Raw genomic sequence first — 11,701 nt, forward strand, 5'->3', positions numbered from 1 at the left:
GAAATATTGTAACAGTATGTAATCTCTGTCAAGATAAAATTGCCTTGTGATTTACATTACAATAAATCCTGACCTTTAAGTGCTGCAGGCTAAGCTAATCTGTGAAGTACTTTATTCTATCACTGAATCAGCATGTGAAGCTAAAGCAAAGTGACTGTGTTTGTCCCACTGTGGTGCCACTGAAGAGCACGTAGGGAAGCAGATTATAGTGCACGGTGCCATGTCCATTGCAGCTGTGATGTAACTGAAACGTATACTGTGGATTAATAGAGTGACTTACTACTGCTGCAGGAAGTAAAAGTTAATATTTTTATGAATAAAGAGCATATAATATTTAAATTGACATAAATCAAGACATTTAGAATTAAGCTCGAAAACCTGGGCTGATTTTCTAACAATAATTCTCAGATCATTTCCTCATCTCTTGCTGCCCTCATTAATTTTATTTTCAATTTTTTTAAGGATAACAACTTGTATGTCAGCACAGATATTGCAACCTTAATTCAAATTTTTTGGCTTTTGTGTCTCAACGTGTTGTTTGAGTATAATCTTTAGTAGATGTGTCACCTCTGGCACTTCAGTTAGTCTTCTCTTGTTCTTTTTTTGCAGGAAAAAAAAACCCCCAGATTGAATATTTCAGATTCTTTAATTTACCCAATGGTCACTACCAGACAACAAATAATATTCACCAGATTGTGTAAGCAGGTAATCAAGTAGTTAATAAAACAGGAATTCTTGATACATTATCCCATAACAAAGCACTTAAGTTTATTGTGTCATGGATTGCTTGGAGCACTTTAATGGAGTCTACAGCTTCCTCATGAGGGGAAGAGGAGGGGCAGACACTGATCTCTTCTCTGTGGTGCCCAGTGACAGGACTCGAGGGAATGGTGTGAAGTTGTGTCATGGGAGGTTCAGGTCATGGGAGGATATTATAAAAAGGTTCTTCAGCCAGAGGGCACTGGAACAGCTTCCCAGGGAAGTGGTCACAGCACCAAGCCTGACAGAGTTCAAGTGTTTGGACGATGCTCTCAGGTGTGTGGTGTGACTCTTGGGGTGGTGCTGTGCAGGCCTAGGGGTTAGACTTGATGATGACCCTGTGGGTCCTTTCCAACTCAGGAAACTCTGTGATTCTGTGAAATGTTGGTAGGAACCTGAAACCATGGAAAAAGTTTATCTGGTCTTTCTCCAGTCTTTGGGTCCCATCACAAATTTCTATTTAAATTTTATAATATGTAGTTTTCTGAGGCCACTTACATTGTCTGATACATGTCAATATATGTCTCTTTTCTCACAGCTTTCAGTTGTCTGTGTACCATTCATTACACCTTCTGAACAGGATGTATGTGTATATATTACATGATATATATAGTGAATTGTTATGTATACATATCATAAATATTTTTTACATGTATATACACATATATTTGTATATCTTTTTTGTTGGTTATATATATATATCTATTTGTATATGTATATTCATATATAAGTAAAAGATCCATTGGGATTACTCAAACCTGCCTGTGTTAATCCAAACCTGGATCTGATAATTTAGGTCAAATCAGGAGGAAAGAGAGGAGGCAAATAGGAAACATGCTGAAGATAAAGATGGACACTGACATGCAATATTACAAAGAGGGATAAGCACTTAAAAGCTGGAAGGACAAGTTAAAAGTGTTGTCATGAGACAAGGAGCTGCAGAAGCTAAATATTCTAAACTGTAATCAATGGGAAGCTGTTTGGCAATGTAAGATTTGCAGTTTTGCACTTGCTGTGGTTCTGAATAGAGGTCCTTGAAGATTTTCTGATTATTTTTCCTTAAGACAAGTGTAGAAGGTGTCTAAGTCAGTGCTTTTGCAACAAAACCATTTTCTGTAAATACTTGCTTTTCAGTTTCATTTTAATTAGGTCATATTTTTGACAGAAAGTTTTGAAATTGCTAGACTGAATCAATTTGACAATTTTTTTAAATTAAAATATCTCAGTTTGGCAGTGTTAACAATTTCTTTGGAAGCTTAAGGTATCTACAGCTCAAAAGCAGCTAATAACAAAATCGAAGTTTTATAAGTTTTGGAAAGGGGAGAATTTGAGAAATTTCTCAGATTTCAACTGTTGGTTTGTTCATATTGTTCCTTTGCTCTTGCGTTTGATGGTTTGAACCGATATTTCACAGGTTTGACTGCCATGCTGTTAGGGATACATCTACCTCCAGTGACCTTGAGCCTGCCTGTGGCAGTGGGGTTGAAATAAGATCTTTAAGGTCCCTTCCAACACAAATCATTCTATGTTTCTATGATTCTCTAGCTGTTCCTGTTCCTGATAACATCCACCTCTGAGACAGCAGCAGTGATGCCCAGATTATATTTATACTGAAGGACAAAAAAAAAAAAATTAACAGCTTGATGCAGTGAAGAAAGAAGTGCAGATATTTTAACCAGATGCTAACTGTTACTGCTTCTTAAAGCCTTTATCTGGTGAGACTCTTTGTCCTGTAAGTGCCTTCATGGGAAAGCTATCTGACCTGGGACCAGGTCAGGATATGTGTTAGCAGTCAGTTAGGCCAGCCAAGGAGTCATCTGACCACAAAACTGGAATAAGAAAGGATGCGATATAGTGTTGTTTCATGCTTCCAGTTGGTAGGGAGCTCCAGGCATCAGAAATGCAAAAGCTTAGGGAAAACCCTGTTTTCTTTGGGTCTTAACTCATCTAGGGCTCTTCCATTGGAAAGAAAAAAAAAGATAAAAGGTCTTGTGATGAGCAGTTCTACTGGGTTTGCTTATTCCCCTCCCTTCCCTGTTCTGTGCTCATTCACTACTCTTCCATGGTCAGTGCATCCAGTACCTCCAGGTGAAGGCTCCTCCTTCTAGGTTTGGCACCCATTTTCCGAATGAGTTTATTTAGCAGTCTTCTCTTAACCCTGGTTGCCTAAACAAAATGCATATCATTACATGAAATGGGCTTGCAAAACAGTTTTCTCAAAATAATATATTTCAAAGGCTATCTGGAGAAATGCTCATGCCTGTCCAGTGGACAGGCATGAGGATTTACAAGAAGATTTTACAGCAGCTTGTCCGGAGACGTTCCTGGTGCTTCTGTTCAATGAGACCTTAAATATTTAATCAGGTCTTAAAATGCAGGAGTCTATCCATTTACTTGAAGTTGGAGTGGGGGGTTTCCCCTTCCTGTTAATTTGTAGTTTTTGCTCTCAATTCCACAGCAGATCTACTTTTTGAAAGATCCCGGATTTTTTAAAAAACACTTGTTTTCCAGCAAACAAAATGCCAGAATGTCAAATGCAAAGTGTTTCTCCACATTATTTTAGATTCCTTGGTCACCTTCAAGAGCTAGCTAATGACAGCATGCTGCAGACAGCTGGCCTCCTAAATTACACCGTTGACTTCCTGTCTGTTCATGTGGGTATCATTCTTGGACACAACCCCCCAACTGAGTCATTTCTCACAAAAAGAAAAAAGAGTGTAGCTTTGTGAGACAGAGGAACCTTAAGTCCCTTTAAGAAGAAAGCAGTTAATCTCAGCAATGTGTTCACAAGGTTCAGAAATCTATCACTGGAAGGAAAAAGTTTTTTTTAGAGTTTTTTTCTTTTTTTTTTCCTCCCTCTCCAAGTTGCAAATAGGTTTTTGGGTTTTTTTTCCAGGGAACAAAGGCCTGTCCGTGCAGTCATAAATTTACTCATATCAGTGGTGATTTGGGAGGGTTTAACACAGAAGGCTTTATTTTATGCTGGCTGTGGCTGTCCCCATGTGTGGTTTAGTGAAGTTGTATCAAAGGCCAGCACTGCAAATGTCAGTGGGTTTGTGATTTTCACCCACAAGGCCACGCTGTGCTGCTTCTGTCACAGGCAGAGTGTCTGTCATTGGCTTCAAAGGTGGGCTTTGAGTGCCCTACAGACAATGAGGAGAAACTACCTCTTTGAGAGTAAACATAATCAAAATAAAATCCCTGGCACATAAGATGGGGACATGATCAGTAGGGAAGTGCCAGTTTCTCTACTGAAATTTTCTGCTGTGTTAGTGCCCATAGAGCCACACTAATGATGTCTACACATAGTGTAAATGTTCCCAAAGCACAGAATTTTCTACCTATCCATTGCTGTGTTTGATGATGTTGAAAGTACAGGTCATTCCTGAAATTATTCTTTCCATCTACTCCCTGTGAAGGAATGTGCTTTGCGTGGTGTGTGGTGGTCCTTCCTCCCTTCCCAACTTTCCAGGCTTGGCCCCAGGCTCTGCACCCCAGGAGTGTCACCCTTGTCTACAGCAGACCAACAACCATGTGGTGGCATTTTGGGTGGATGGTTTTTGGGTTTTGTAGGCACTAGAGGAGTTGTATCCTTGTGCATTTCAGTCTGTTGGGCACACTTGGCTCCTTCCCCACCTCCTGCTCCAGGAGGGACAAGCTGTCACCATGCTGCTGTCAGGAGATGCGCCAAACCTTACCTTCATGGGATTGTGTTCCCTATGAACCTCTGAAATGCTTTCCCTGTCCCTTTCCTACATCTTAAAATGTAAGTGAGCATCTGGAATAAATGTAAAGTCTTCTCATCTATTTTTTCCTGCCCTTTGTTTTTTGACTGAAAGTCGCTGCAGCAGTAATAAATCTGAGATCACAGAAAGAGTCCACTGCTGAAAAGAATTAATCTCGATGTGGTTTAAGCCTTCATGAGTCTGTTTTGTATGGGCCTCCTCATTGATATTTGGGGATTATTAAAGATGTACCACCAATTTTAGGAAGGGAAAAAAAAAAGAGAAACCCAACCATATGAACACTCAGAAAATAAATGATGGAGGTCTGTTCATTTTAGAAATAGTATTAATATTCCTGAAATTATTATAATAACTTGAAATAAACATGCATACACAACAGCAATTTATATATAATTGTATCTCCTATTTTATTTAGATTTATAAAATATTAACTGTAAGAAGTCCAATAATGGCAAGAACTGTGGAAAAATATTTTTCATTAGGAAAAGATGTATTGGAAATTTATTCTGTTGCTGAGTTGTGTAAACATATTCAATGACCATTCAGTGTAAAACAAAGCAAATACTCAGGTTGTGAAAAGTTGTTTTCTCTCTCTGCAGCTTCCTGAATATTGCCGTCACTGGCTTTTTGGATTGGTTTCTGTGGTCTGCAGCTATGCACAGCAGAAGAAATTGCAGGCATCTTTTAAGCTGAGAGAGTATTTTTAGATGTTTTGTGGGCTGTGTATCAATTATTTTATAACACAGAGTTAGCAAGGAATGTATGAAATATATTTAGTGCCTTTTGAGAATATTTTAGGGGCATTGATTCTGACACATGGAATATAATTTACAGAGATGTAAGTTACATCATTATAAAATTATATATTGAGTAAACACCACCACAAAAAAATAAGCCAACAAAAAACCCTGTGAACAAAATTGTTTGAATCCTACGCTGAGGTATCCACCCTTGAAAAGAGTGGAAGCTTTCACTAAACAGCCTTTGCTTTCCTTTCAAAGGAAGCTTTTGGAGGATTACACAACCTGTGATTTTTCTATAAATTATTGTTGTATTAGTGGCTATATTAATGCTGGTTGCATTACTAGCTGACTGTTCCTCTAGCCTTAAAATATCTTTCAGACATGTACCAGTTTCCTTGGCTTGCCCTGTCTCTTGGCTTCCAAAAAAGGAGGTAGGAGAAGGACCCTGCTTTTTTTTTTTTCACTTTCTTTTTCCTTACAGAAAAAGGTGAAATGTTTTGGAATTATGATGCTTAAATATAAATATAAATATAAATACATTAATTTTTATTTTAAAAAAATCAAAACAGAATTAAATTATATTTCTTAATATGAATAACTGAGATATTAAACCCAGGTGCTGATGTTTTCTTAAATGTCATTGCAGTCAATAGGTTGAGTGGAGGGAATTGCCAGGTTTCCTTCTGTTTTGTTGGTGACTGGGTACATTGGTTGCATAGGGAAAGCCATGGCTTTATATTGGAAGCATTAACAAAAAAATTTAAATGTTCTCCCTACTCACAAAGAAAAACTGGGCAACCTGAGAACGGAAAAACCTTCCCCAAATTATACCAGCCTTGACAGAGCTGCCAGCTTGGGAAGCACAGGTGAGCTCTGTGAGGACTTAAAGAATGCAGCTGCATATCTCAAAACACTGTTAAAGAAAGAATTTCCCATTGGATAAGCCACCACAACAGGAACTTGAGATTAGCACAGATGGCAAAACAGGAATTGAATTCCAGGTCTAATGAAGGTGAAGATTTGAAATTAGCACACTGGACAAAATTTTACTGTACAGACTGTGGGAACTTAAAATAAGACCTATCATGACAAAAATTCACATGGTGGCAAACTGTGAGAAAGGAAACAGCTGTTTACACATGTGCCAGCCCAAGCTGTGGGAATGGCATTTGCACCCCATGGATACCCAGGACTTGGGCTGTATAAAAGTGGTTCCTCCAGAAGAACTACTCCAGGACTTGCACCACCAAAGATTAAGGAGGGTGAAGAAGGACCAGTGGGATGCTGCAGGAATCCGCGTGTGGTGATATCTAAGTTACCTCTCTCTCACTCTCCTTCTGTGTCCCCACTTTTCTCCTATTTCTTTCTATATTATTGACTTCTGTATGTGTTCTTGTTTGCAACCTAATGCAGGCAGAGGCATCTCTTATAATAGCATCATAACAAACCCTACAAAATATCCAGGAGGTGGTTTCCACAGTGATCTCTACTGCAGGCTCAGTCCTATTCTATTCAGTGGCATTCAGTATTAAATTTGAACACCTGATAGGCAACAGAAACTAAGCTATGGACCCAACAGAATACCCTGAATATGGGTTCTTATATAGAGGTAACTCAGCCATATAACTTTTTTCTCAAAAAATGAAAAATAAATATAATATTGAGTGTATTATCATTATTTAATTTTGAAACCAGTCTGAAAAAGCCACCAAGTTGGTGTTTTTCCCCTTTTAAATAACTGTGAAGGCCAGTGAGTTTCCCAGGGAGGAGCCCTTCTTTGCCCACTACCTTTTTGTGTGATTTTCACCAGGCCATGGTGATACACCCAAAAGGATTTCCTGGATTTCTGAAGCTTGCTTATACGTTATCCTTTCTTGGCAAGAGCTGTAGTGGGGAGGCTCAATGGTGTTGGAAAGCATCATTTCTACCTATAGAAACTGCACCCAAATTTACACCTGTGCTTGCAGATTTGTTGCCTGAGTGTACAGGTGCCTATTTGCAGAGCCCATTGACCCTTTCAATGCACTTATGCAAACCCTGGCCAGATACTCATTTTGCAGTCAGCACTTAGACAATGAAGGTCTAGTAAAAAGGAACGTCTCTGAACTGAAAATTTTCCACCCAGACCTCAGGAGGTTTCTAGTAGTGACTGCTTCTGGTTGGAAACAACTATTCTTAGATACTTCTAAAATTTCTGCTTTCAAAATGAGCCATAACATTTCACCTGCAGAATGTTATTTCTACTAACCAGAGCAACTGACCCATCCCTTTTGATGACCACTGGAGAAGCTGAAAATATCTACTAAAAAGTGACTTTCTTATCCTAAAATGTTGCATCTCCCTTGTTAACACCACAGCTAAAAGCAGTCAGGTCTGCCCTCAAGGCAGAGGTTGGTTAAACTTTGCCAGACTCTTGTGTTGCTGCCAAGCAATCTCAACACAGTCCTGTGTTCTGGGCTGAACCTACAGGGATCTCTATACAGCTAAGAACTGTGTGGGGATTGAGCTCTATAAATCCTGAGGCCAAAACCAACCTGAGAAACGTTTTGCAAGAATATATTTAATTTTGTGAGGGCTCAGACACCATAATTAGATCATACTGTAGAGATATACAAATCACAAGAAGCTGTCTGGTCCTCTCCTTGTCCTTCTACATAAAAAAAACAATAATGTCCTCTGCTTGCATATCCCAAGGCTAGACTTCTCTGATTAATATAGTGAAACTGCACAGCATTTCTCACTGGCTTCTGTACAGGGCCACTCTTCAGGGAAAATTGTGTAATTTGATGGATTCTTCCATAATCTGTGCAGATTATCATAAACAGCAGCCAAAGGCTTTGCTCTTTTTAAAATATTTTTTATTTAATGATAAGAAATTCAAATTACTTGTTTTCAAATGAACCTGACGGCATGTTAAACTCCGAGACATGTTTCCTACTACTTTAACATAGAGAAGCATTAATACATAATTTGTTTTCCAGTGGCCTAGGAGTAATTGCTGCAGGATCACTAGCAAGGGAATAAAAATGCACAGCAATTAATGTAGATTCCTACTTACCCCATTTGGCACGCAGATTCAGCTGGTGCTGTGCAGAAGACATGGCAGAAATATACACAAGCATCAGATGAATTTGCCTAAAAGTAGCTTATGCAATCGAGGAGTGTAGGGCACTGAATAAAGTGTGCATAAAGCCCAGTATTAGGCAAAAACATTTGCTCTAGTCTATGCCAGTCCAGCAGGACAGTTGACCTGACCTTAGAGACGGTAAAACTTGCATTTAAATGCTTAACTCCCAGTTCTTGAATAATTTAATTTTTCATATTTTGTCTTCACAGTGCTTGAGGATGCTCCAGAGTGAAGACAAAGAAGAGTGAGGAGCCTGGCCTGCAGGATTTAAGCAGACAAGAGATGTGCAGCTGCTGGAAAGAGAGCATTAGCACAGACTAACTGACAGCTTGCAGAGAGGACAAAGCTCTCTGGGGAGACTTTAGAACATCTTCCAGTGCCTAAAGGGGCTACAGGGGAGCAGTTCTTGTTGTTCAGGTGGTGAGGCACAGCTTGTCCAGAGAAACTGTGGTTGCTCCATTTCTAGAAATGTTCAGGGCCAGTCTGGATGGGGCTTTGAGCAATCTGAAGTGGAAGATGTCCCTGTCTGTGGCAGTAGGGTTGGAATTAGATGACCTTTCAGGTCCCTTCCAACCCAAACCATTTTATTATTCTATATTGTCATAGATTAGCAAGCATAGTCCCGGAAGGGATGTCCTTGCAAAGGGGTGCTTACAGCTTCCTCTGTGACCTGACAGAACCTATCAGCTGGCCAGTTTGAATATGGACAATTCTTTAAGCCACTTGAAGTTGTGACCGCTTCAGTGATCCACATTTGAGAATAGACAAACTCCCCCCCAAGCTCTCTCTCGTTTCCGGCGCTGGCACAGGTGGCTGCGGGCCCCGAGCGGGGCCAGGCCGGGCCGGGCCACGGCCATCCTGGAGCCATGGACCTGTTCCAGCCGTGGACCCTCCCCCCCCCCACCACTGCTTTGTCGTGGGCAGCCGGAGCAGCTTGGCTCTCCCCCCTCTCCACTTCGATAAGGCGAATTCCAGCTGCAAGGCTGAGGTGAGATTAACCCTTTTATTGCTGTGAAGAGCTGGACACCTGAGGGAAGAGAGAGAGGAGATGCTTAAAGCTGAAATTCTGTTGTGAAGCTATGATATATCAGAGTATCCCGTTGTAATTTCATGAAGATATGGGGGGTGGAGTGTTCAACTCGTGAGCAAAAGCACCTGCGCTGAGATAGGCAGATGCTGACGCAGCTGTAATTTCATGAGAAGTTTGAACAGGGAGAGATGGACCAGATGAGGACTTTTGCTCCAAACGGGAAAGGAGAAAACGTCAGTCCCTAGAGATGCTCCCAGAGATAGTCCTAAAGATGAAGATGAGGAAGACCCTTTGCTCCCAGGGAAGGAGAAGGGCCTCTGTTTTTGTTTCTGAACGGCTCAACCTTAAAATTGTACCCCAAAAAACTTCCAGAGTGGACCCTCGAAAGCAGTTGCAGGAAAAGCTGCAAGTCGGGGGAAGGGACTCACATGGGAGCAGAGACTCCTCTTCCTAAATGGACTGAACAATATTTGGAAGTGGGCAGCTGTCTCATTGTGATAATGTTTTCATAGCATGGGCAAGAAGAGACTTCTCTTTCTAAATGGACTGAACAAGGTTATTATGGAAGTGATAAACAGACTGAACATCTTAAGGGTTGTCTTTTTACATTGTCAGTGGGAGAAGGGAGGAAGGTGGGGGGAGGAGGAGAGTTCTGAAGGTGGTATAATTTTTTTTTTTCCTTCTTTTAGGTCTGTTAATAAACTTCTTTATATTTCTTTCAAGTTTGGTGCCTGCTTTGCATTTCTCCTAATTCTTATCTCACAGAAGATAAACAGTAATGAGTATTTTGAACCAAACCACTACACTAAATTGGTGTTTCGGCCAGGTTACGAACCGAACCCGCAACATATATGCATCTGTCCTACAAACCTGACCTTAACTACAGGACGTTTTGAAATAGATTTAGTTATCTACACTTGGAGCTTTCAAATAATCTACCTCTAATGGAATATCATACAAGCAACAGTAATAGGGACACATGCCTCCAAACCATCTCGGTAAGTTTGAGTTTGCTTCCTTGGAAAAGTTAACGCTATTTATTATTATTTTTGCTGAGTTCTCAGCTAACCTGGCATTATTTCTGTATGTGGAATCAGCTTTTCTTCTTTACAGCAGAAATCTGGGCTGTGTTATGAGGCCAAGAGCAGAGAAATTTGGACCACACTTTTCTTTCTAGCTTCATGGTTTTTAGGACTTAACGGAGTAGCTAGAGAGGTGAGAGAATGTGAACTTACTAGTTAGCTACAGGAAAAGTGTCTCTATCAACCCTCACAGATTCACTCCAGGTTAAGAACAAGTGTTTAAGGAGAAAATGAAAATAAATATAGGAATTCAGGAACCTAGAGGATTTGTCCCTTTCTGGATGATTTGATCAACGTATTTTCTTTTGGTGGAAACCTAAAATGGTGAAAATTGAATGGTGACCTTAATTGAAAATTCAGGGTTTAGGAGATCATCCAGTGTTTGGTCTTCCTTCTGTGTCTACCAGTCAAACTGAAGAGTTGTCCTCTTTCTACCTCTGGTGTACTTTTGATATACATTTCCATCAACATCATATTGCAGTGTTGGTGGAAATGTATAGGCTTTGGTTGGCTTTAAAATCTATCTTCAGAAGAAGCATTTCTGAACACAAAAACTTTTACACAAAGGTAGATTTGTGACTTGGAGCAACCAGGAGATAACAAGAGATTTGTCATGCACTGAGTATGGTAGCTTATTTAGCTGTTTAGTGTCATGGTTGGATTCATTGATCTCGAGTTAGATACATCACAGATAAAATGACAACTATACAACAATGCTGAAAAAGATAAATATCATTTGTTATCACAAAGATCTATGTGAGAGTTAGTTCCACAAATATTCACTTATAAGGATACAATCACTGTCATAAAAGACTTAGTTGAGACATGACAATATTTCATGTTGAGATAGAATGGGTACGGCTGTCCCGACAGTGCTTTGTTGGGGATACATATGGAAAAATTTTTCTATCTATTTCATGTGACACATTAGCTATGCTGAATTAAAATACTATTCCAATCTTACATGTATTGAAATGGTGAGAAGGAAACACTGCTTTTGCCTTGGTTATTATTTTTGTCATTAAGAGATAAGGATCAGTAGCTGAAGTTAAACAGTATATCTGTGAGAAGAGATAGATTTATTTGTCAGCACATAAATCTAACATTCAAATTCTTTCTGAAGTTTGGGTTTTTGAGTAGTAGCAGCATCAACAGAGACTTCAGGGTGAGGAGCTCCTCCCAGTGTGGTGAACAGCTGGATTACATGGTTCCAC

Source organism: Corvus kubaryi, unplaced genomic scaffold (assembly GCF_017639235.1).
Source record: "Corvus kubaryi isolate FWS band 111438036 unplaced genomic scaffold, C.kubaryi_AGA036_p1.0 split1-37296, whole genome shotgun sequence".
In the NCBI taxonomy this organism is placed as follows: domain Eukaryota; kingdom Metazoa; phylum Chordata; class Aves; order Passeriformes; family Corvidae; genus Corvus; species Corvus kubaryi.